This window comes from Apteryx mantelli, chromosome 2 (genome assembly GCF_036417845.1).
Source record: "Apteryx mantelli isolate bAptMan1 chromosome 2, bAptMan1.hap1, whole genome shotgun sequence".
Classification (NCBI taxonomy): domain Eukaryota; kingdom Metazoa; phylum Chordata; class Aves; order Apterygiformes; family Apterygidae; genus Apteryx; species Apteryx mantelli.
This window is the reverse complement of record NC_089979.1, coordinates 147,340,497-147,366,262: the sequence shown is the minus strand read 5'-3', so window position 1 is coordinate 147,366,262 and position 25,766 is coordinate 147,340,497. Positions and strand designations below refer to the sequence as shown.

The window sequence follows — 25,766 nt, the reverse complement described above, 5'->3', positions numbered from 1 at the left end:
CCTAATTATCTGTTTCCTGGCTTTTTTCTATGTTAGTGTTTTCAAAGCCTCCTTCTTGCCATTTGTAACCAAACTGATATCATGATCCTTGCATCATGAAACCCGCTGGAGTTGTTTGGAGCCTATGCATGCACTGTGCTCTTGTTAGGACAAAGCTAGCCATCATCATATGTTCTCCTAGAAAGATTAATAATCCTTGAAATGCAGAGGAAAAAGGTTAATTTGAGGAACAGAGCGCACTGAATGTGAACACTCAGCAGGGGAAGCGAGAGAAGGATGCCTTTGCCCAGGATGGGCCGTGGAAGATGCCCTAGGTTCCACCTGCAGCACACGGGTGGGATGAAGTCATTTCCCTCCCTGAATAGGTTCATGACCAATCCTTCACTTAAAAAAAAAATCAACAAAAAACAACAACAAAAAAACAGCTAAAGGAAGGGCAGTTTGGGGCACCTCGCTTTGGCTTCTGCCGAATGACCCGCTGACTGCTTGTCTTTCTTCAGTGAGTAGGAAGACAAGGCAGCTAACCGAGTTGTCTAAAGCTCTGTGGTAGGAAAACTCCCCAGCATATTTTCAGGTGTTGTTGCTCTGTCATTTACCTCCCATATATGTTTGCTCAGGTATCTCTGTGATGCTTAATAGTTCTGCATTTTGCTGCTGACAGCTCTTCCTTGCTTGGTGCCAAGTTAGAGCTGATTCTGAGTTTATCTGATAGTGAATGCCAGTTGAAACATCTTCTGTCCAAAATCTTTCTTTGTCATCTGGAAGGGGAAGTAAAATTGAACACTGTTATTAGGCAACTGACATTGCACCAACTAAAAATATAACAAGTATGTGATATTCTGTAATGCAAAATCTCTAACAATGCACAGCATTAACTGCATGGTATCATGAGCACCTAGAAAATTGTAATCAGATTAGGAATAATTTTTTTAAATGTATAATTTTTACACTTAAAAACATTATTTTAAATTTCTAAGTTTGTAGGGGGAGTGGATGGGTATCTAAAATTTGCTTTTATCCACCAAAAGTAGTACTAGGTAAACTAGGTATACGTGATTATTAAAAAAAAGAGATTCCTGGTTGAAGTCAAAGAAAGAAAGCAAGCATGTAGATGAACTATGACCCTGGAGGCTGTTCATACTCACAGGGAACTGCCTGTTAGCTCATCTTCAAGAGAAGTAACTTGTCCAAAAACTTCAGAACCTGGCCCTTGACAGCCTGAGGAGCTATAGAAACAGTTCGTGTAGCACTGATATTCAGACCAGTTGGAATCTTTGCTTGCAGAACAACTCTTAAAACTTGTGAAACCATTGTGTTATTGGGAAAGCAGTCTGTGAGGAAAGTGAAATCATCTGTGTCCCAAGGTGGTGGAATTCCAGACATAGAAGCAGCATGGAAGATAGTACAGAGATGAAAGGGGAGGATAATTTTATCAACAGTGTTTTTGCTTAGACAAAATAGAAGCAATAGGAGACAAGAACACAATAGGAAATGTATGTTAAGGGAAAAAAAAACCAGTATATCACAATTTAAGTGTGAATTGACCTACAGGACAGGCCTGAGGAATAAAGAGCAATGGGAATTTTTGGAAAGGAAGGTAGCCTTGATGCATGCTGTTCTTACCATGCACTTTAGTCACATAAATGAGATGTCTAATAGCGTCTTCACCTCTCTGGTCTGTGAAGAGAAACAGCCACCTCCGGTAGGTGAATCAGAACTTGGGTGGACTAAATCACACTCTGAAGGTGCTTATTTCTCCACTCACTAAAGAGGGAGCACTTGGGTTCTGGGGTTAGTTTTCAATGAGATGATTTTCATTTGGGCTACTCTGACAAGGTTTGTCATGAGGGTGAGTAGCTGGAACCTTATAATGGATCTGATAGCTCAATAGATGGTTTTCTCAACAATGTTTCATGACAAGTTAATAAATAAAATGCGGGACTTACTTTTTAGTGGGCAAAATCCATACAATTTATCAGCATCAAAGTCTGCAGTTGTTGCACACCACAGCCAGCCATCTGACCTACCAGCATCAGTGCACTCAGTGTACTGTTTACCTTCATATTTGAAAGGGAATACACAAGGTTGTCCATTGGCATTTCCTTGTAATGTAAAGGTATCTAGGGAGAAGAAAGAGTTAAGAAGACATATGAAAATGATCATAAAATGATAAATCTGATTTTCTAATAATAGATCTATCTATCTATTTATCCCTGAATCCATCTAGCTATCTGAAATTGAGAGGTTGCACCATCTTTTTTAATCCACTTTTATAATTTTTTCCCTTATGTAGCTAGAGATATTCAATAAAATGTTATATTAGTAAGATTTGGATTTTAAATGCCATATTTAGAGTTCAGAGAGATGGTCTAAACACTGAAGGGTGTACACACCTTTTAGGAAAGTCTAATCCTCACCTGTGATGATAAACGGCTGATAAATCACAGTTCCTGGTGCCAGAGCTCCCACAAGTAGCTCTCAGACATAAACGAGTTCACTGCATTGTAGTTCAATAGGTTCATTCTATCATTCTATTTTTAAATTTACTGTTTGAAAAAAACAATGGCTGAAAAGGATAGCTGACCAAAGAGAATACGGATCAGGTTGTGATAGACATCATTAGACAGCAAAAACGTTAGTCTTCAGTTACGCATTTCTGCACTTGTTGAGGTTTGGCAGTCTTGCAGCTTTGCACTCAACTCATTCTTCAAGGTTAGCAATGCTTCATCTTTTTCAGTTATCACTGCATTGCAGGAGAGTCATTTTATCCTGAAATTTCAGATATATGCTCTCAATCCCACATTCATGCAAACACACTGGTCCATTTGGTTCTACATGCATTATTGCTTTAACATTTCTCTCTCTGCAGCTATACACAATGAGTGGTATCTGTCTTTAAAATAGAACTCTTCTGTTTCGGTCAGACTGGAGGGGAGGAGCCAATTCTTTCTTCTCATACCTTACAACTTGCGGTAGAAAGGGAAGCTTGTACAGTTAACATGAAAAAATGACTTTAAAACCTTGAGACTGATAACTGCACCTCTGGTGTGCTGGGGAGGGTAAATGGAGAGAGCTCCGTGTTTCCTCTTCTCCCATCGCTCTCCCATACAGTGCCATCAATAATCTGATTTAGTATCTCCAAAGAAAGAAATTTCAATGTGAAGATCCTCTTCTTCTTACCTCATTTTTTTCCCCCAGCAAGCTTATATCTCCCCTCTTTATTTCTGTGTATCCAGAACTGCCAGAATAATACCCAACATATTCTCTATATCCTATATCAAATCTTGTAACATATACAGAATAGGCAATCTGTGCATTAAAACTGTCAAGCTGCCCAAGGCAAAACATTTTCATATCTAGTTTAACACAAAATCAACAGCAGGAAACTTACCCAGTGACTGCAAAGTACAATGCACGAGGGAAAAAAAAACCAGGAACCTGGAGGGAGTCATTGCCAGTGTTACTTTCCTTTCATTCCTTTATCAGACTATAAGATTTGCAATGCATAAAATTCTTCTGAGTGAGGATAGTGACAGGTTCTTCTCTGTGTCAAGAGGGTTGATAGATAAAGCTCTGTACTCTAAATAAGGAAGTATCCTGTCACATGTGGCATTTTGAAATAAGTAGAATGCACATTGCAAACACTACTGTCTCTGAAGCGCTAGTCACTTCCAAAACTCAAGTCTCCATCCTTATTACTAGAGGTGATAAGTGGAAAGGTGACACTCATCTTTTCTTGGGACTTAGCTAACACTTCATAGGGGGTCAGCTGCTGGGGTGTCACACAGGCCAAACCTCTAAAAAAGTGGCTTGAGAAGTGGTGACAAGAAACCTGCAGTGAAATATAAAAGATTAGAAACTCAACCTCAGCTTTAATATCTTGAAGAAAGAGGGAGACAAACCCCAGTGGTCCAGTACATTGCTTCAGCCTCGCAGCTCCACACCAGAAGAGAGTATTTAACAGAACCTGCAGTATTCGGTCCATTATGCATTATTGTTTGCTCTGAGGGCTAAAATTGCCTCTGTTCTGCGCTAATTACTCTGCTTGCTTTGATCACAGTTTCAGGCTGGGCTGTTTATAACTACTGGTCAAAAATCTGAAAGTGAAGAAGTTTGATGCTACTGGCTAAGCCCCTCTGTAACAGAGTAAGAACTAAACTTTTGCCTGGAATAGTTTGTCAAGCAAAATTATGTATCATCTGCCTTCCTGAGAAATTCCTAACAAAGGTGTTCTAAGATAAAGCCAAAAGTAAGCTAAATTGGAGAAGGTCCTCTTAATCTGTGACCAAAGTGCTTGCCTGAAGACTTCCACTGGCAAGGGATTTTGGTGCAACTGTCCTGATATAGCTCTATTGACAAATTTTCATATGCAGGCAAATCCTACCATTTCTTCTGTTTATTTTTATGAGTGCAGTTAAAAGAAGTTGTGATACAAATGGAAAAAAGCATGAAGTGTAATAATCAGTCTATGCATGGCGAGATATTATGTACAGAAGCTGAACTGCAGATGTCAGAGGAAGAACAACTGTGTCTGCTTCTGTTTATAAGGCTGTAAAGAAAATTACTGAAAGAACTAGCCAAACCTGTTGACTTGGCTGTTAGCAAAGTACTCAAAGAGAAAGAAAAAAAGTTTGCTTCCCTCTCAACTTTTTCTAATGAGGTGATCAATTTCACTCATTAATTATAGCTAGTTATTATACAATATTTACATTATCATAATTCCTAAAGGCCTCAGCCAGCTTCAGGTGAGATTTTACAGTGCTATAAATTGTAAAATTCAAAATTCCCCCAGAAGTAGCTTTAAAAAAGAAAGAAGAAAAGACCTTCCTATCAATTATGCAAATGAAAGCACTCTCAGAATTGCATTTTTAGTAAATTTTGAAATACAAAATGTGATATGACTCTTGTTGTAGTAAGCCCATGAATTCTTCTGCGCAACTATTTAAAATATGCTAACAAATTTTTCTCATTCTTTGTGGATGGCTGCTATATGGAAAAAGCAAAGCTGGGTCAGGAAAGCATAAAGCTATGCAAGAATAACTAGAGCTAACTGGAGATCTCTCTGCAGATGACATTTTGGGACAGCTGGGTGTCAGCAAGGTGTGCAAGGTTGACCCAAAGTCTTAAACAAAACTGAGTGATGCCACAAAAAATGATGAGGTAGGAGAGAAATAGAAGCGGAGTCTAAAGAGCAAAACCGTAGTTCAAATATATCTGAAATCACAAAGTGCAACAGCTCTGATGGAGGGAATCCCTGTGGAAAATTCCTGGAGGACACAATTCCTGCCCAGTGCCTGCCTGTACCTAATGAAGGGTAAGCGCCATCCGCACTCCAGTCCGAACCGAGCTTTAGATCCCCTCGTATAAGTGGACATTTGTGGGGTTTCACCTCCCCAGGGCTGCAGAGCGATGGGTGTGTGTGTGGGGGGGGAATTAGTGCTGGCAGGGGTAGACTAAAGCAGGACTGAAAATTCAGCATTTTGCAGCTGCGCATTTCACACAACTGGAGAGCTCAGTGCTGGTGACTGACCTTGGATGGTCACTGTCCTGCACGTTGAATTTTCACTGGTGCAAGAGGCCGGTCTCACCAGTGTGTTAGATTCTTGGTATGATTTATGGAAAAAACCCTGGGGTCCAGTACCTAAAATGAAACCTTTATTCCTTTTTTTATTTTTATTTCATTAACTTTCCAGCTTGCACAGGAGCCCTTGTGCAGCTTAAACAAAGCAGGCTGCGTGCTGCGGCAATCATCTAAACGCTATTCCCCCCAAATGATTAGTGCCTAAATTGTATTTGCATCTCACCGAAATTCTAGTTTGCATTGCTTTTCACTCTGTTTTTCTAATGTGTTAAACATTGCCTTTGGGCAGATTCCTAGTACAGTGTCTGCTTGCATTCCTGAGTTTTCAGTTCCTCTTTTTGCATTTAAAAATGGAAAGCTGAATTTGGAGTCGTGGGGAGAGAAGCCCTCCTTGTTATTTGCAAACAGATGCTGCACAGACAGGAGCACCCTCCCTTCCTCTTTTCACAAATGGCCTTCCAGGTGCGTTGCAGGAACTTTTCTCAGGCACAACAGTTTTTTGGCAGCTTAGCTGCTCCCTTGGGCTGTGGTTTTCTGCTGAGTCTGCATGACTAATAAAAAGTAATAGTAACTGTTCTGGTGCTTTTGCCTGTAGGTAAGTTTCTGCAACATACAGCTGAGCCTATATTTAAAGTGTTGCCACATTTTCATACACACTTTTGTTTGTTTTCATTTTCTATTTAATATTGCAACACTTTTCAGGGGAAGTCTTTGGCCACCAGTGCCTGACATGATTAGTGGGGACAAAAGTTGTCTCTATCCTGCACAATGAACTGATGTTCAAAATGAAAATAGAGGCATGGCTGTCACACACGCATGGAAAGCTGCAAGGCAAGGCCTATGGGAAAGGAAAATACTGGGACATTGTGGGGTGTTATGCTTGGGAAACGACCCATCTACTTCCAGGGACGCGAAGCTGTATGTCACTCGGTAACTACTAACAGTACGTAAAACAGAAAGGACTGTCACTTTTGCAAGGATGACAATATTTTAATTCACATACATTGAACATATTACAAAGTTAATCGTATTATCAGACTGAAAAAAAAACATGCCTGAACTTAATATCCTTTGCTGCTGTGAACTGCATTTTCTGTAACAGAAAATGAGAATGGCAAGGTTTTATCTGCCAAAGTTATCTGAGATTAGTATACGAAGCCACATTTTTAAAATAAAGTTAGTAGGATTCAGCTGTAAAAAATCAATAAAACAGGTGGATTGTTGGAGTGAAGCTTGTGGGGCAAAAGGAGTTCAGGATGGCAACGGAGTTAGGCAGAATTTTTTGAGTTCTTTGCAATGTTCACAAGGACATGGGAATCCAGTTCTATATAAGAATCACACTTTACTGAGTATTTTTTCTCACTAGTTGACTGTTATAGTTCTTTTTCACTATGTTCATTTGTTCTTGACGAGTAATTTACACTAGTATGTTTGCTAAGACATGTAAGAACAACCTGGCTGTTACAAAACTATAACATAAGTCAATAATTCTGATTTTGTAAAATGTGATACAAAAGAGGCTGCTATTGCCAAAAAAGAAATGGCATTTGATTTAAGATTACAGGTATCCTCACTGGAAACTTTTAACAGGTACATCCTTTAATTTCAGCAAGCAGCTTGTTCCTCTGAATTGATATGTGCCACAGGACCCATTCTCACCAATTCCTTAATCACTGACACTGCAATTTAAAAGTGTTTCGTTGTCACTCTCTCTTCATAGTTGGTTTTGTCTTTTTTTCTTGTAGTAGTAGATTGACATGCCAGCTCCAAGAAGAGTGAGAATGGCCAAGAAAACCAGTAGCCAAACAGATAGATGAACAGATGGATGAGTCTCTTCATTCCTTTCCTTGTCTGAAAATGAAGGCATATTACTGTAAGAAACCTTACTAATTTTTTATTCCACAGAAGACATGAGAAACAAGATGGAGATGTTCTCTGCAGTCTGAACTTGGAGTCTGTTTGGTGTAGACCTGAACTCTGAATGGCTGCTGGTTAGTAGCCAGGTGTCTTTTGCTAAAGCTAATATATTTGGTCTCAATGAACCTGGATTATGGTGATATACAAAGCTATCTATGAATGCACTGGATGTTCATAAGAATTCAATTAATAATGTACCCATCTATGACTTGTTCATTGTTCAACAGTTGTGCTCCATGACTGGTCACCTCCATGGCATGGCATTACTTCTGCTTCTGACTAGGTGAAAAATAGAGGTGATTAGGAAATCAAAGTAAGGGCAATATTCTGCTTATGTAAAGAGTCACACCGAGCTTTCCTGTCCATTGGCCCACACTGGCTAAAGAGCATCCTCAGTCCATACACTCTTTTATACCCTGTTTGTTTCTACTGCCAGTCTCGTGATATACAGTCCTTTATAAGACAGTGAAACAATGTGAGAACAAGAATCTTGCATCATCTTAGTAGCTTTCAAAATATTGAGGAGCTTGGATAAGAAAATTTCCCATGTTCTCCTAGTTTGGTGGCTATCGCTGTTCTTGGCCAGCATGTAATGCATGGAAAACAAGGAAGAAAGTTTGCAGTATCTCCTGCTGCCTTATTGAAGAAACAGGGCAAATTCCAACCTCAAGTAAGACCTTTGGTCCGTATAGAGCAGATCTTACGAGAGCCATCTTTTCAACAGTCGTTCTTTAGACATGGATATGGGATGCTAATTATTTGGAAGAGAGTTTTACAATATTTTCATGTCAGAATGTTTACAATAATAATAATACCTATGGAACAAATTTGCAGAGACGCCTCCATCTAGATCTACATGGGTTTTAACAGTGAAGTTAAAGCTCTCTGTGCCTGTTCTTGAAGTCAGTCACAAATTAGGTCATTGCTGAGCTCATCAGCTCAGGTTTAGCCCTGAGGCAACCCAGCTGACCAAATATGTGGAAGAGGGAGCGCTCATGCATGTGTAAAACAGTGTGGGCTTACCCTGAGTGATTAATAACCATGCATCCCAGTAACTGTCAGCAGGGCTTGTTCTCTAAGAGGGAATGGTTTAGGAAAATTCATTTTAAGCTTTTTTTGTATTTAGATTTTCATTAGCTTTCTTATGAAAACTCTTACCTTTCGTATGTAGAGGACTCCCACTTGGCTCAACTTCAATGAATATCAGAGAGAAATAATATGACACTTCATCAGAATCCATAAAAGTTTGACTATTTCACTAAAATTATACATGAACAAAAAACCCTGAAGGATTACTGTGGCATTAATTACAAATGAGGCAAAAATCAAGTTAAAAAGACTCTACCTTCCTACTTAATATCACTGGACTATAATATTCATATTATTTTTATATCAACCAACATTCAAATACTGAATCTTTCTTATGTTCATTTACAAATACCTTTTCCCAATTTTCCCTCAAATATTAATTTACTAAGAATGTGATATACAACACTGGAGATTAATTTCACATAGCATGTTTTAGGAAGTTCTGCATGTCCAGCTGGATCCTGCTGTTACTGTCAACATAACAGAGAGACAGAGAGAAACCAGACTTTTATAAAATCTTCTGCAAGAGGTGCAAAAAATGTTTCACATTTTGAAAAGAGGTATAATTAAACATGCAGGATGTTCTTATTAAGTAAGAAAAAATTACCCTGAATCAGGACTTCCAAAGTTATCAGGAAAATAGTTCTCCTCCTGGTTCTTATACATTACAGTTTGGAAACGTAGCTACTCAGATCATAACTTAACAAAACAAAATATAAAATGAAAAGAAGAAATCAGAACAGAATGTAAAATAAAAGCACAAAGCAACAGCAATCCCTACAGAGGCAGGAAATAGATATATATTAGACCATCTGATGGCTCAATAGATGGATTTTAGTGCTTCCTTATTGCTTCAGTACTATTTAGGCAAAATATGCAGTTAATATTTATTTGCTGATAATATTTATTTTACATTTCTTCACAAAAACTAGGAGGCTAACTATTCATATCATTAATTTTTTGGCCATTTATATACAGAACCAACTTACATATAAAAAAAGTATATTTCAAAACTAAGAAGGGTATAGCTTAATTTCTGGAATATAGTTCAGATGTTCTTAGTAAATACCTTATGGAGATAAATTGATTTAATACCAAGGGCAAGTGCTTATTTAAATATGGAAATTAAGAACATATGGGGGGTGGCTGTTTCATTGTTTACATTTCAGTCTGTTTTTTTTATTAAAGACTATACTTGCAAAATGATTTTAAAAATTTCCTCAAATTTCCAACTGTTTATCTGAGAACTACTATGTCTTGCTATGTCTTCAGTATTGAAATTGTGTGCTTTCAACTTCTCAGCTGAACAAAATAATTTGAAAATTTATTTTATGCAGAAGAAGAGGTTTTCAGCATAGAAGACTACAGATATGTTCCCCTTGTTTCACTGGGACTGACACAACCGACCCTGCAGCATTATGTACCATGCCCATAGCAGAGTAGAATACAAAAGCTGGAAAATTAAACCTGATCTCATAGGTACTACAAAGGAAATGGTTCAACCTACCATTTTTTAGAAAAGATTCATTCTAGCCCCTAACTTCAGAGACTGGAATGATAGTGCTTTCTTTAAGGCAATTATATTTTATGTATCTCCACTTGGGAATATCAAAGAAGTGGCACTACATGTGTTAGTTTTCTCTGAAAAAATAGTCTGGCATATTCAGAATTTCATGAAAATTTCTAGAAATGCTGATGGGTCAGGTTCTGTAGAGACTTTCATGAACTTTTCACTTAATAGGGAAGTACTCCTGATAGTATCATTGCAAATCAAACAGCTGACCTTTTGGTATCCCTGATGCACTACTGACTTTCAAGGTCTTTGAATCAGGCCCAATATGAAGCCAGTTATTGATACTGGGCAGTAATATAATTTCTGAATATTTCTAGCTGGAAAAGGAAGCTTGATTATTCAGACTAATTCTTCCTTGCAAGGATATAATAATTTTGACAATATTTAGGTCCTGGAAAAGTCATAATTTGCACAAGTGTTTGATGGGTGCCATACTATGCCTGTGTTAGGTATTCAAAAGTTTTCTGAAAGCTTCAGTCTCAAGCGAGAGTGAGTACAGCATGCTATTGTGTTCACATACAAGTGAAGACAGTGCTGTGAAGAGCTCAGAGCCTACAAACACAGGCACTACAAATGTTTAGAAAAATGGGATAAGCCAAACTAAACTGTCAGGAAACACTTCCAGACACAGTTTATAAAAATATCTTCTAAACTAATCAATATTTGTTACAAAATCTTAGGTGTCACAACAGAAAGGGGACTAAAGGGACATCACAGAAACAACTTTTCACAGTGAGGGTTGACGAGACTCCATTAACTTAGAAGATAAATTGAGTCACAAACTGAATGAACCGGAACTGAGGGCTGCAAGGTGGCAAAAGAGGGAAATTATATTCAGTAGTAACCCATGAGCCAAATTTGGAAATCCTCCTGAACAAGGGGAATGTAAAAATGATATAAGCCATCACTTGTTTTAGAGAAGACAAAGCTTGAAAACAGAATTAGTTAAGAGTATCAGGTCCATGCTCTGTTTTTTGGGTGTTTTTTGTTTTTTGTTTTTTTTCAAAATACAAAATATCTGTGGCTTTAGCTCAATCTGAGGCTCTGGAGCGAATGCAAAGACCACCATGAAGGCCAATTAAAGTCATAAAGCAAGTTATTTCCCACTTCTCTGTGGCTACCTCAAAATACAGTTACTGTTTTCTTAAGTTTTACTCTTCAATAGAACAAGCTCATCTTACTTTTACCTTAAAGTTTGTTTAGTATCTAGAATGATTTCAGGGGTCTCACAATCCCCTTGCTCCTCCACTGCTCTTCCCAGATTAAGATTAAGGAGGGAGATCTCCCTTTTCCAATGTTGGTCAGTGCAGAGAGGAGTAATTTTGAGATTCATGGGTCCCCTTGACGTTTAAGTAAATATACAGACATGGAAAGTTCTGGAAAAGCACAACATGGTATATACTTGTCATAAGACAGAAGTCAGAAAAAGGTTTTAAACCATCAGAGCAAAGGTGTAATCATAGGTAGGGGGAGTAAGAACAAATAGAATAGTATTTTAAGATAGAAATTGGTAAGATGATGAAAGGGATTGTATAGGGCAATTGGAGAAGATTTGAGACAACCCTTTGAGTCCTAGTGATTCCTGTGTGTCCATACATACAAATGCATGTTGCATTATTCATGCACATACTACATGCTACACAGCACACATGGTAACAAAAGGGCTATAACAGCTATTAATAAACAGATCTGCTCAGTCACTATTCACAGAACTTACCTTTGGGTTTTTTGCAAATAAATCCCTTTTCAGAAGAACATTCAGTGTTATCCCAATAACCGGATGGTGCAGTCATTTCAACACAGCGATGCTCCACAATGGACTCTTTCTCCGCCCAGTTGACAAAGTTCATTGCAGCGCTGTCTAGCCACAACCACTGGTCTGAAGTTAAGAGCAACATATTGAACAACAAATTTTAAAATTTATCTCATGGATAGATACTTTAACTCCTTAGTTCAGCATGTGGCTTCAAAACATGCAATAGTAATCCATTTCCAGTAGGAGACCACATAATTTTTCTTCCTAGAAGACTGTTGATAGGAAGGTGCTTCAGGAAATGCTACACCAAAATTGTACAGAATTACTATAGGTATAACTATCATTCATTAAATTGCATCCAAGAAAGCTATAGACAGAGTGAGAAATCCCAGAGCACAAGAGACTTTGTTAAAGTTACAACTGAAAAAAGTTTTTTAGCATTTGAGTTCTGGAAAGTGTTTAGGTAGCACATATTACAAAAGTAATGCCACAGCATGGGATATTGAAAATGCTACTCTGTTAGAATTCTAGCAGCTCTCATTGTGAGTTCAGATTTGTGAAAACAGATTTCATAAAACCACAGTGGATTATTGTAGAAGAAAGAATTTATCACTATGAAAGAAGAATCGGCTTAATTATTTTCACAGCTAAATTATTCAGTAAAAAACTGCATAACAGTAAAATAAATATTTTTCCCCATATACTCCTTCTAGAAATCTGTTTGAAGTTTATTATGTAATTGTATCTGGATAAAATTTGCTTGGGAATATTTGTTTGCTATTGATCAGGTCCTTGATGTTTGTAATAGCACTTACTAATTAACCAAGTCCAGGATTCCCTCCACTCAGAGCGTCTATCTGGCTATCACTAGTTCACCAAAAACACTCTAAATCCTTACCACATGCCCTGAAGGGTTCATATACATTGAAGAGGAGTTGTGACATGAGTATATGCAGCACCCTGTATAAGAGTGATACTGGGCTAAATGAGAAATGTTCCAGCACAGCCAGACAGAAAATTATGAATACACAGGCAGGCTCTGTTTGGTGCTTTAAAAAATCCACACTCATGCCCCATGCTGCTGGATCCAGGATCTACGCAGACACTTGACTACTGGCCACCACTAGAAGGAGATCGTAGATCAACACAGCGTATGATTACGTATATATCTAGAGAGGCAGAGAGAGAGAGAGAGGGAGAAGGAGAGAGAGAGGGATATTTTATAGGTATTTATGCAGATATTAACCGAATTTACAAGAGGACCCTTGAATCATCTCAATTTGGATAGCTATTTCACTTGTTCAGTTATCTCAGGAAAGACAGGCCGCTGCTGTTCAAGGACATATAAAATTGCCATGTCAAGTAACAGTGTTGTTACAGGAAGGTACACATAGGCATTTTTTGAGTCTTGTAACATCTTAGCTTTCTTCATGGAGACAGAGACAGCTTCCAACAATTAATGTGACAATTTTGCACTCTTAGGCTTTATTGGGTTGAGTTTAACTCACATTCTGCGTCTGAAGTTCTAGCATTTCCAGGGTGATTGATTGTGAGAAACTTTATCTGGGGCTCGGCCAGAGGATTCAGCCCAATTATGAGAAACTGTCTTCTTAAACTATCTACATTTTTCATGATGGAAGGACTGGAATTAGCAACCTGGCAGAGACATCCTGGGCTGGGCACAACTCAGAACTAGTCTGGTGACTAATACTTGAAGATTGTGCCAAAGAGACAAAATGTTTCTTTTCCTTCTGAATCATAGCTGAATCATAAAGTCATTACTTTGTCCCAAAGTATTCAATGAAGTTCACTTGAAGACAAAAGCATCTCCATAGTGTTCACTTCATATCATTAGCGTAAATTATCTGCCAACTAAGGTGACTTCTAACATAGGGTTTTTGTAATGGATACCGAGGGCCATCCTATTGTCTATATATATTACTGTTATGCATTAAAATAAAGTAAAAATAGGTGCTGTCACTATCTTTTTGTAAAAAGAGATAAGGTTATCCTTAATTTTCTTTTCTTCTGAAAGTATTTTAAAGTAAATATTGAAGGTAAGACATTACCAGCAACATTTCTGTAAAATCCTATCCAGAAACCCCCTACTTTGTTTCCAAGCGGCTGTATTGTGTGCGTTAGAAAGTCAGATTCTTCCACGTTTTCTACTGAAACCCAGGTAGCACCTGAAAGGCATTAAGAAGCAAATAACAGTATTGTGCATGAGCCACTACTGGAACAACCTGTCCTTTACAGTCTTTCAAAACAACTGCTTTGGAAAGTTTTATGCACACTTCTCTGCTCATTTCACCAGTTTCGTCATTGCTTCTCACCAAGAAAAGAGCCCTGCAGGCACTAGGCAAGGATGGCTCCCAGCCCGCTGCCCCAGGTTGCCCTGCCCCAGCAGCAGGCAGCTGATGTGGAGCCGCTGCTCTTTCTGTGGTCACAGCCCTTCTCCTCATCCGGTCGTCCCTCCTTCTTGACGAGGAGAGAGTGCTGCAGAAAGCCACCCATGTCAGTTTATTTTCATTGCATCTGATTTTAAAATAGCTTTTTAGGTAATTGAAGTATTCCTAATGATTTTTTTATTAACTTTTCTACATTTTTATATGTGATTTTATATAAAACTTTCTTATAAATCTTGTCAGTCAATAAAAAAGCCTCTCACCTAAGTGGGCACATTCCAGGGAAGCCAGGGCCCAACTTGTCCTAGCTGACGATTCAGTGTAGTAGCAGTGGCCGTGGTAAGAAATCCAAGCTCGGAGTTCCTCTGCTTCAGGGCAGTCTCCAGGCATCTGAGCAGAGTCAATAGGGGCTATAACTTAAGAAGCCATGTGGTTTGAAATTGTTACTTTTTAATGATTAGCCCGAGCTAGAATATACATATATATGTATATGTACACACAAACACACACATAGAGACGGATTTCTTTCACCCAGCTTTAACTATCTAGACCTCTACCCCTGACTAATCATACAAGCCCTCAGTTGAGACTGTAGGGAGAGACAGACAATCAGGCCGTGCAACATCTCATTTCTCCAACCACATTTCTCAGGGCAGGGAGACAAATCACATCCTGCAACACCTAACTGATTTGACAATAATGTGAGGAAAGCAAATCCTGAACATGATATACAGCTAGAATTTTTTATTCTCATACCACAGAAGACTTCTGTAGGTTAATGAACTGTTGATACTGCATCCATATTGTATGGCTGCCTGTACTCTATATGCGGTCACATTATTCAGAGGAGCCATCACCATAGCATCCAAGTGCCAAATCAGAGATTCTTATCATGTGTGCAACTCCTATTTGCTTTTATTGTTTCACACTTCTTACACTGCACATGCAGACCAAATATATGGTTGGAAAATCTGACTCAGAAGTCATCTTCAAGTGATAAAATCTATTTTGAATCCCACATTAAGAACAGAACATATTCTGTAGCCTTAAAACCTCAAGGAGGGAAAACAACACACTTCTACAAAATCTACAGATAAATGTACCTCTGGCATACCTCTGTAAAGAGTTAAAGTAGCACTCACATTCCCAAGGCTCTTGCACCTACATCAGAACTGCTTTATCTCTTAATACTCTTGGTAACAATGAATGGAAGTGAAACTTGTGCCTGTATTTTGGCTGTTAGTGACACCTGCGTGTGAACTTAGGAAGCTGTTGCTGTCCAGATAGTCAGCGCATGTTCCCAGCACTTACTTGTACTACACACGGTCTCAAGTGTGATTTATGCTCACATCTCAGAAAGAAGAAAATACCTTGAAGACAGAGACTCATCTAATGCACACGATTATGGCTACCACGAAGTCAGTGTAACTGTGTCCATTTGTACTACAAGAGGCTTTCGTGTGCCATAGCCTTGACATTCATATATCATCCCATAGCAAAATACCAAATTTTGCAGGGAAGTAGACAGTATCTTGAAGCATACTCTTCTGAGAGTTTTAGCCCAATCCATAGCAAAGTCCCCAGGATTAAGCAGACTAAAGGAATTAAAGTGTGTCATTAAAATGGTTAAATTCTTTTGCTTACCATCTGATATTTTACAAACTGAAAAGTAACTTTCGTTGCAAGATGCTGTTTTCCAGGTACCATCAAGATCTAGATAGACACAAGTATTTTTCTCCTTTGGCTCTCCCGCTGCCCATTTAGTGTACCTAGTTTTCCAGTTGTCAGTCCATTTGTAATAGCTCCCAGTCTGAAAATAAATATGTTCTGGTAATATTGTTACAGAAAAAGCATTGATACATAAATGTCCTGTAAATGTCCTATTTTTATTTGAGTTTTTCACCAAAAAGGCTTGTACTGCCGTGTTTTTTTAAGCACCATTCACTGTACTAAGCAATGTCACTGTATGCTGAATGTATGAGTTACATAAGAATTATGTATGAATAGTGTTCAACAGTGCATTAGGTGGGAGTAAGGGGGGAGCTGGAAGTAGCACAGCCTTATATTGTGCCAGAACATTGCAAGACCCTCAGACAAGTCCGTCTTAGATCATTTAGCAAATCCTGAATCAAGAGAAGCAGTTATACAGAATTCATCCTCTCTGCTCTGCTTTATTAAGTCAGTGACCAATTTGGTGAGTAAAGACTACTTGACATTAAAAACTCAAAATCATCTATAAAATATCTCTTCTATACTCATAATATTTTTATTAATATAATATTAGCTTTAAGTAGCCATAGATATGGCAGAGAGTTAAACTTTCAGGTTGGCTGACAATTGCGACACACTAACAGCTGCACATGCTTCACCTTTATTTCTTTTACCATTTCTGTAGCTTTCTGTTTGCATGTATTGCTTCCCAGCATGAGCTGTTCTGTCTCTCTTTCCACTCCATTTGCTGCATGTAGTCTTTGAGCAATTCTAGCAGGACCGCTAGAAACCCACGCATGTGCACAACGAATCCATCCAGAGGACAGTTCTTACATCACTGCTATGACTGTGACAACCAACACACCACTAAAGAGCAGGAGAGCTCACCAAGCACCCAAACCTCCCGTCTATCCAGCACTCATACCACATTGCTGTTAAGACCAATCCATACAGGTTTTCCATATTTCAATATCTGGATCCACAGGAATGAATGGATGTAGGCATCTAAAATGCTGGCAAGTTCTGCAGATTTGTCTTGGCAGTTTTTTCTGGCCTCTTCCCATTGCATTTCAGATGAGATGATTGAATAGCTACTGTCACCATAATGGGCAAAATCAGGGGATGGATTTGTTGTTGATACTTTAGATTGTGTAGTAACTACGGAGAGAAAATTGAACACAGGAATTTACAACACACCACTGATCTCTAACATAGAGGCTCTTAAAAAATACAAAAGGTACAGTATTAACAGTGAGTAAAAATCTTATTTAAGTTCATGAACAACTTTTTAATGAACAAAATCTTGTTACAAAGCATGAACAAAATTTGTTAATATAGAAAGCAGACTGAAATCCTAGCTACCCTGAAATGTAGCTGCTAGAGACCTGACTAGTACAATTTTTTTATTCCTAATTTGGAGATTTGATCTCCTGTTCTTTAATATATTTAGCCTAAATCTGGATATCTGAGTATACACATATTTCAGATCACTGGTGGAAAGGACAGTGGGCTAGGCTTTTAGCGTATTTACTCATGTACTATATTATCACAACCTGAGCCTTTGATACTTGATGTTAACTGATTACCAATCGCTGCTTGACTCAAAGTCATTAGCCTGTCTGCAAAGGCGGTGTGAATGTTCTTCCCACATTTGAGCATCTGTTTTTATTCTTGGGATCAGTCATATGTTAAAAACAGCAGTAGCTGGGACTAAAGAAAATACAACTGCCCTCCTAAACCCCTATGTTTGCTGTGCAGTGGGTTTCTTAAAAGCAAGTTAACTACGTTGAAAGTAAGCAGGCTGCACAAGCTGATTAAAGGGAGGAGACAGGTTATCTTTACTAATGGTACAAGAAAGGCAAAGAAACACTGTTTCATTATCTGCGCTTTGCCTTCTTCACTTCCATCCTACTGCTGGGCTGCAGGGATTTGCGTAATGAGAATTTTACAGCAGGAGAGTCAACATTTATTACTCATTTTGGTGTAAAAAACCTCAATATTCTTCAACAGTGAGGAAATAGCCCAGAGACTGTACGTTTTAATAGACATTATAAGATACTCAGGATGAGGGTTAAGAAAGGATTATCTGCTATGCTCTGAGATAGCCAGGGAAGATCACTTTAAGAGCATGGTTTTACAATGCACTTAAAGAGAATGCAAAAAGCCTCATATTCCACTGAAAATAAATCTGTTTCCACTTATTATTGTCTAGTATTATTCATGATTTAGACACAAAATCCCAATTAAGATAATGATTCCTCTCTAGTAAACTCTGTGGGACAAACTGTACTTTTAAAATAGTCTTGCCCTAAGATTGGTGGATTTCTGAAAGCCTGAGACACTCAGAATGAGGCTCAAACAAAGCTAAAAAAAATCACATCTGTTCACAATGTGTTTTATATTCATCTTATTTAACTGAGGTGCTCATCTGATTTAGGAGACTGGTTAAACGGAACTCAAGTGAATTTTTTTGGCATATATAGCCTCTCTTGTTGTCGCAACTATCGTCCCTCCGCTTCCCGTCTGTCCTTATTGCAAAGACACAGTCTGTCTGCAGGAAAGCGGACATACACTGTCACTAGAAGAGGCAATGAGGAGGTGGTGAGGCGGGCAACTTGCACGTGCATAGAGGAAGCATTTCTATCTCCCATATTTCTAGCACAAGCCTGGCGGCCGGACCAGTGGCTGCGGGATGCCCAGCTGAGCCAGGCCATGCCATGCCGCTGCGGGGCAGGCAGCTGTGGGACACCCAGCCGAGCTGGGCCATGCACTCTGTACCAATGGTTTGTAGTCATTATCAAGTTATCATGATCAGATAGCTTTGGTAAAAAACAAGATTTCCCTTTAGCTCCTTATTTTTAATTGCTTCAAGATTTCCTTCCAATAGCTTTCCTGATTTCAAGACTGGCCCTGCCAGGCTTTCAGCATTTCATCCAAGTTTCTCTTTTATACTGATTGAAACAAGTTTTAGTCATAAGCAAGGTGATTGATCGTAGATGTTAAAAATCTCTAGTGACTAAATTCTATTATCATTTCTTCAGAAACTGCAAGTGTCTTTCCTTTGGAAAAGAGATTGAATTTCAGCAGAGTGACAGCCCTTATGTTGGTGATATCCTTTTATACCATCAGGAACTAGTATAACAGTATGGGAACATGTTGTCCAGGAATGGAACATATAAATAGAGAGACAAATTGATGTTGCAACAGCAACCTTAATTTTGATTTATGGTAACTTTTCTAAGTTCAGCTTTGCAGCTTTAATTTTGGCAGTAATGTAGTTCCTGTAGTTCTTGTACATCATCTAACTGATGTAATATATGCCTCTTTGGATTTTAAAGAATTCATATTTTGTAATGGCTCAGACAGAAAGCACAAAGTCCCTCTTCTTCAGAATCTCTGCCAAATATATTGGTATATTTGGAATAGCTATCAGGTGATTTGCTAAGTCCCATGCTGCTTATGAAAGGACCTGTTTCAGCACTTTGCTATCCTATTAAAAAAATCTAGCTGCCTAAGATATTTAGGTTACTTAAATTTTCAATACCTCCACAGTGTTGTCCATCAACGTGAGGAAGTCATAAAAGTCAAAGAAATTTTGTTTCTCTTCTGGTGCACCATTAACCCAATTGGTGTAGGAAACAGTGCTTCCATCTGTCCAAAGAAAGGTCGACTCTACGTTGATATCATTCATTCCAATCCAAACATCAGTTGTGGCTTCCTTTAAATGATAAAAGAGGAAGGCTGGAGGGAAGCAAAGATTTCTTGTTAAGGAAACCCCATCATGCCTTACCCAAAACAGAAAAATTGTACACATGCCCAGAACTGGAGCCATATTAAAGACATAACATTTCCCACAACAGAGCCCATCTGCCTTCTAACAAATGTTTAGATTAGCACCTACAGGAACATATCTTATGCAAGCATTAAGGCTGAAAAAGTAGTCAGAGTAAGCTCTGGAGCAAATGAGAAAATGTCCCCTTCCCCAACATGTATGCACACATAATATTTTAAATAACCATATCACCATAAGAGTGAGAAAGAATACAGATATCTGCTAGACTGAGGGAATCACTCAAGACAGACTGCAAGTTTCATAGTTTCATGCAAATTGAGCAATGCTGAAAGAACTAGCAACACTTTTTATTTCTTGTGTGTAACAATTTAGCTAACCTTTCATACTTTGGAGTTAAAACCAAGCATGAACTAATCTGACTAATAAACAATTTTTAGCAGATAATCCTATAATCTACACTGGACAGGATAGTACTTTCCTTAGCAGGAGATTGCCATTTGACTTTATGAGAGGTAACCAATATCCCATCTGTTTCAATAGAGCCCATACCTTGCACTTGTTCATTTGGTATGGTAGTCAGGTTTCCTCCCAGATCTATACAAATGTCTCACGCAGCGTGCCACGTGGAGACTAATATGCATTCTCTCAGCTTTTGGACCACCATTTCTGAAGTATCAAAACTGACATTTTTCCTTATATTTACTTCCTTTTATTTAAATAAATTGCTATTGTAGGATGAAGACATTGGCATTGCATTTTAATCAATAGCTCAGAGTTGAGGTCACTCATCTGGAAGTGGGAAATCAAGTTCAGCTTCCTCCTCTGTCTCTTGCTGATGTGTTGCACCTGATCTAAATAAATGAGATGTTCACTGTAACCAAGCAATGGCCCATCTCCCTAATTAGTGTCCTAAATCAGGAGGTCAGAATCATGCACTGGCTCAGTCACTAGCAGTAACACCATTTAAAATAGAAAAATTCTGGCACTGGTGACTGAAGACTTGTTGTCGTCCCCCCCCCCCCGCCCCTCCTGCCTCCTCTTCTGCTCTTTCCAAGGCTAGTAATTTACTGAGACTAAATAGTGGCTGAAAAATGCAAAGGTTAAATTCAAAAGTCCTCTAAACCTGTTTCAGGTCAGGATTAGAAGTATGGTCTTTCACCTCCCAGATGTGTCCTAACTATCAGATGGGAAGGTAGAAAGTTTCAGTATCCTGCTGTTTCATAGCTTTTACTCCAGGTTTGAGATTATTTGCATGTGGGATTTTGTTTGTTTGTTTGTTTTGGTGGTTTCTTTCTTTTTTTCATATTTTTCATATTTTTTCATATTTTTTCATATTTTTCATCTTTTTTCTTTTTTCTTTTTTTCTTTTTTGCAATACTTGTTAATTTAACTGTAGTGTAAGCTTCTGCTGATATTTTTCCTGAAATGGAAGTATGCAGGGGCTACCTTAAAAATCTCCATCAGAAACAGCTTTTGCATTCATTGTCACCATATGCCTAACTGTGGAAGGCCTATCTGAAACTGTTACATGTTGATAAAAAGCATATGAAAGATAGGCTGTATAGTATGGAACATATTTTGTACATGTGTGTTTATAGTTTTTATAGGTATAAAATCCAGTGTAGTAAGGTATTCCTCCAGCTTATGAGGCAAAGCTTTGAAAGAGATTTGAGAAAGCGAGTACTCGAAGAAATACAGCTGCCAAGCCTTTCTTTAGATAAGTGATTATTCAAGAAAAAAATGCTCTTTTTTGCTTGCTTTTTTTCCTTTTGGAGAAGACTGTTGGACTTTGGACTATTTCAGGACTATTCCATACTGCTTTGTACTCAGTACATACAACTGCTTTTAGTCCTTGAAAATTATACTTTTTATTACCTCCAGCTACATAAAATGCAGTATTTGTTTCTATGTGTTAAAAGCTGCAGTGTTCATGTTAACTTACCTAAATTTTTTATCAAGACTCACTTTTAAACCAATGAAGTATGGTGTAGACTTACTCCAATATTCATCCTAGAACAGAAAGACACCATTTTAATTAAAAAAAAATCTTTGAAGTAGAACAAACAGAAATGTGCTGGCTGTTGATTAGGTGCATGGAGCAGACAGTCACTAAAGGGGTAACACTAAAGCATATGCTTATAATTAAGTACAGTCATGTGTTTAGATATTCAGGAGCAGAAGTCAGCTTTCCATAGCTGTGGAGCACTGTCTGCAGCATCAGAGCTGAGTCCTGCAGCTCTAAGGGCCCATGGGATGGGGTAAGAGAGAAGTAGAGCTTGAGGAAGAAACTGGTAGATGTCTTTTTTCCTCTCTCCAGGACTGTGCCACTGTCTGTCTCCAGCCTCGAGTCACTCTTTCACACTGAGTGCTTCCCAGACCAGCATGACATCCTCCCACTTTGCTCTTCTGGCTGGCCTGCCCTACAACCTCAGCACGCCTCGTGCAGGAGAACGACAGAACAAACCCGGAGGGACCAAAAGGGCTGTGTGGACAAACACTCCGGTTTGACATATCAGAGGACAAGGCACTTTGGGAGGAATTTCGTAGATCTCATCTCAGGCAGATTTCATTAGTGAAAATGCTCACAGCTTTACCCTTGAGGCAATTCAATTTTGGGGAGCAGACTGTCAAAAGCATTTCTATTTTAGGCTGTCAGTTTATATTGATTCTTACATTTTCTTTTAGAGTTGTCCTTAGGAACATCCTCTCACTATTACTGTTAACAACTGCCAGATCTGCAAAATTCTTCCTGCAAAACTCTTGGGCTTTTTCCATGGACACACAGTCTTTGCTGATGTAGTATAGCTTATCTTCATATTTGACTCATCCATCTGCAGTGGTTTTATATTCTGGAAGATAAATAAGATAGCCTTAAATTCTTCATCTGTAGAACATAAAAATTTGTTTTAGAAAAACAATTTTAATAAAAAATAATGAACAAGATGAATATGCAAAAACCTACCGTATGTGTCACTTGGTTCAGACTTTAGAGGCATTCCTGCAAAACAGAAGAGAACAGAATTTGTGATGTGCTTCTGAAATGTATTACATAACTTATGATTGCCTGCAAAAAACTGATTGAGAAACAGCTAGAGTAGAATTCTGCACTCTTTGCTATTGCTTAGAAAAGAAGTGCATTTTTCCATGTACTTCAGCTACACATGAAATATGCATGCTCATTTATATTTGTATCATAAGCTGTATTTCATGCCAGCAAAGTCATGGCTTTGCCTGGATTACATTCCTGCACAGAGCAATGTAAAGGAAAATTGCTCTGAGATTCTGCAAGCAACAGTAGAGTTAATTAAAACATTTTTAGCTTTGGTTTTACAGCTCTTTCACTGATGCAGCTGTAAACAGATCATAACCCTCCAAAGGGGTAGATCATGATCTTATCAAGAAAGATAAAGTTTCCATTAAGTTTACTTCAACTCCATCAAAAAAACCTCTCAGTTCCAAATATTCATAAGCAAAATGAGATATGTTCTTAACCATACCACCATAGCTGTGACGAGCCTAGGCAACAACTGCCTAACATATGAAAACAGCAGTGAGCCTGGAAACTTTTCTTGTATGAAATGATTTCCTGATCAGACCATTATAACAATGTCTAGAGGCAGTAGAAAATTTTCTATTAGAACTATTTTCCTTTGGAAAAACATCTGATCTGGTAGAACCAAAATATCCCACACAAATGTTTTAATACTCTCCAAAGCTTTGGTGGATTTCAGGCAGAAAAGGTGGTGTCCCATGGCTGTGCAGCTCTCCATGCCTCCTGTTAGTGGCTGTCTGGGCTGCTTAACAAGAGACATACCCAAGCTAGCTGACTCCTCAGTACCTTTCCAGGGGGGCCGACAGGGCTATGGTGCATCAATAAGTGGGCTGGAAGGCAAAGCAAAACCTTCTGCTTCTCTCCATCTCCCACCACCTCCTCTAACTCCTTTTGACTGCTGATAATTTATAGTAAATCCAGTCAAATCTCAAGGCGAAAATATATTTGGTGTACACTTTTTCTGAAACTTTTTTTCTTTTTATTCTTTTTTTTTTTTTAGCCCTATCCATGTAGGTATAAATACTAGTATTGTAAGGAATACACAGCTTGTGCTTCCTATGACAAAAGCACACAAAGTAAAGCTTCTTACTATACAAAAGTTTACAATCTGTGAGGCCCTGGAAAACACACAGATTATTTATAAACCTAATTTACATGAAAAAATACATTTATTTAATTTCATCATCTAACACTGAAAAATCCTGGCCCACATTATGTTCTCTAGTTCTTTTTGCCTGCACTTGCAAAAAGTATAGCTTTCAAAATTTTGTATCTTTTTCCTGTTACTCATTAGAAAACAACTACTTAAAATTCTATTTTATTTAAGCTTCCTACTTCAAAGGAATGAATTATCTTTTTTTATTTGACAAATCCAGTCATGCTGTGCTTCACAATGCCAAATAAACCATTTACCAGAAAGATATCCGCCACCGAATAAGCCACAGGATTTGTCTCCTCCTGAATCTCTTGGACTATTGTCCCATTTTGTGTACCAAACCTATGGAAGAAATCATCTTTGTTTCTCTTTTCATCTCAATGACAGTTTCAGCAGTTACATTCACCACTGGCAAACAAGAACAAACTGGATTTGCTTGAGAAATTCTCACTAAAAAGAGGTGAAAATACAGGGAAAACCAAAAGCGTAAGAAATTTTATAGTGGAGCAATGATGTCAATGGTCAGGGAATCAGGCTCACTTGCCATGGAGGGCTTTTGCTCTTGTTCACGCCTTAGACCCCAGTGGCAGTCAGAATAGGAACAGGCAAACGGACTGTTTCTAATGGACTTCTTCATGTCGCTAAGAATTTCACCCCTCATGCTGCTCCTGCATCAACAAGGTAAGGTTCATTTAATTGACTGTGACCTGGTTCAAAATGATACCGTCAAGAAGCCATCCGGTGGCTGTGACCATATGGCGCATCCATTCCACATTCACAGCTTCCATTCCCTAAGCTTCAAAAAGGGGAACTACGTCAAATGAAAAAGTCAGCATGGCTTTTGCAAGGGAAGTCATGTCTTATAAATCTAATGGGGTTACCTCTGAAGGAACTAGCATGCATGTGATAAGGGAGATCTATTTGATATAATCCACTAGGATTTTCAAAAAGATAAGATCTCCCTCCAGAAAGTTTTAAGGAAACTAATGTACTACAGGATAAGAGGAAAAGGCCTTTCATGGCTTAAGAAATAGGAAACAGAGCGTGGGAGTAAATGCAGGGTAATAAATTGCAGGAACATTTCACACATTTGTGGATATTTACATGGGTTCAAGACGTGACTGGATACATTCATAGAAAAAATACATTAAGTATAAAGATCAGACCTCTGGTTCTGTAAGAATCTGAGCCATCATTTACTGGGGTGGGGGGGCCACAGGGCTATACTAGGAAAGTATCTTATAGACTTGCTGTATGCTTACTTCTTAAGATGTTTCTGGCCACTGTCAAAGACAGCATACAAGATCTGATATGACCAAGTTTTATATTCTTGTGTGTTCATATTATATTCTTGGAAAAGAAAATATGCTGGAGCGGTGTGCAGAAAGCTACAGATACAGATCCAAACTAAGTGATGGTGAGCTGCAGATGATTTCCATGAGTTCAAATGTATTGATGTTGTTTTACTCATGATAGTAAAGGTTAACAGCCATGTAAATGCTTGCAGGACTAGTGTTGTCTTTGAAGAGGAGAACAGTAAAAGAAATCAAAAAGCACATGTACAAGCCCCAAAACATCTTGAGCAAACAAACTTGATTTAAAAATTAAAATACTCACTGGAAAACCATCACTCCAGGCAAATCCTTCATCTGGATTCAAGGAAAACATACCAAGCCAAATCTTTTCAAAGGTACAGCAAGTGCCACTAACATGAATTACAAGACAGAGCAGTGT

The 25,766-nt window shown here is 38.4% G+C and overlaps 2 pseudogenes; both read right to left on the bottom strand.

The window, feature by feature from the left end:
* The window catches only part of LOC106489954 (macrophage mannose receptor 1-like), a 39,082-nt pseudogene extending 35,630 nt beyond the window's left edge, over positions 1–3,452 (bottom strand).
* A 3,659-nt stretch (positions 3,453–7,111) lies between these two features.
* Positions 7,112–25,766, bottom strand: part of LOC106489925 (macrophage mannose receptor 1-like) — a 35,670-nt pseudogene continuing 17,015 nt past the window's right edge.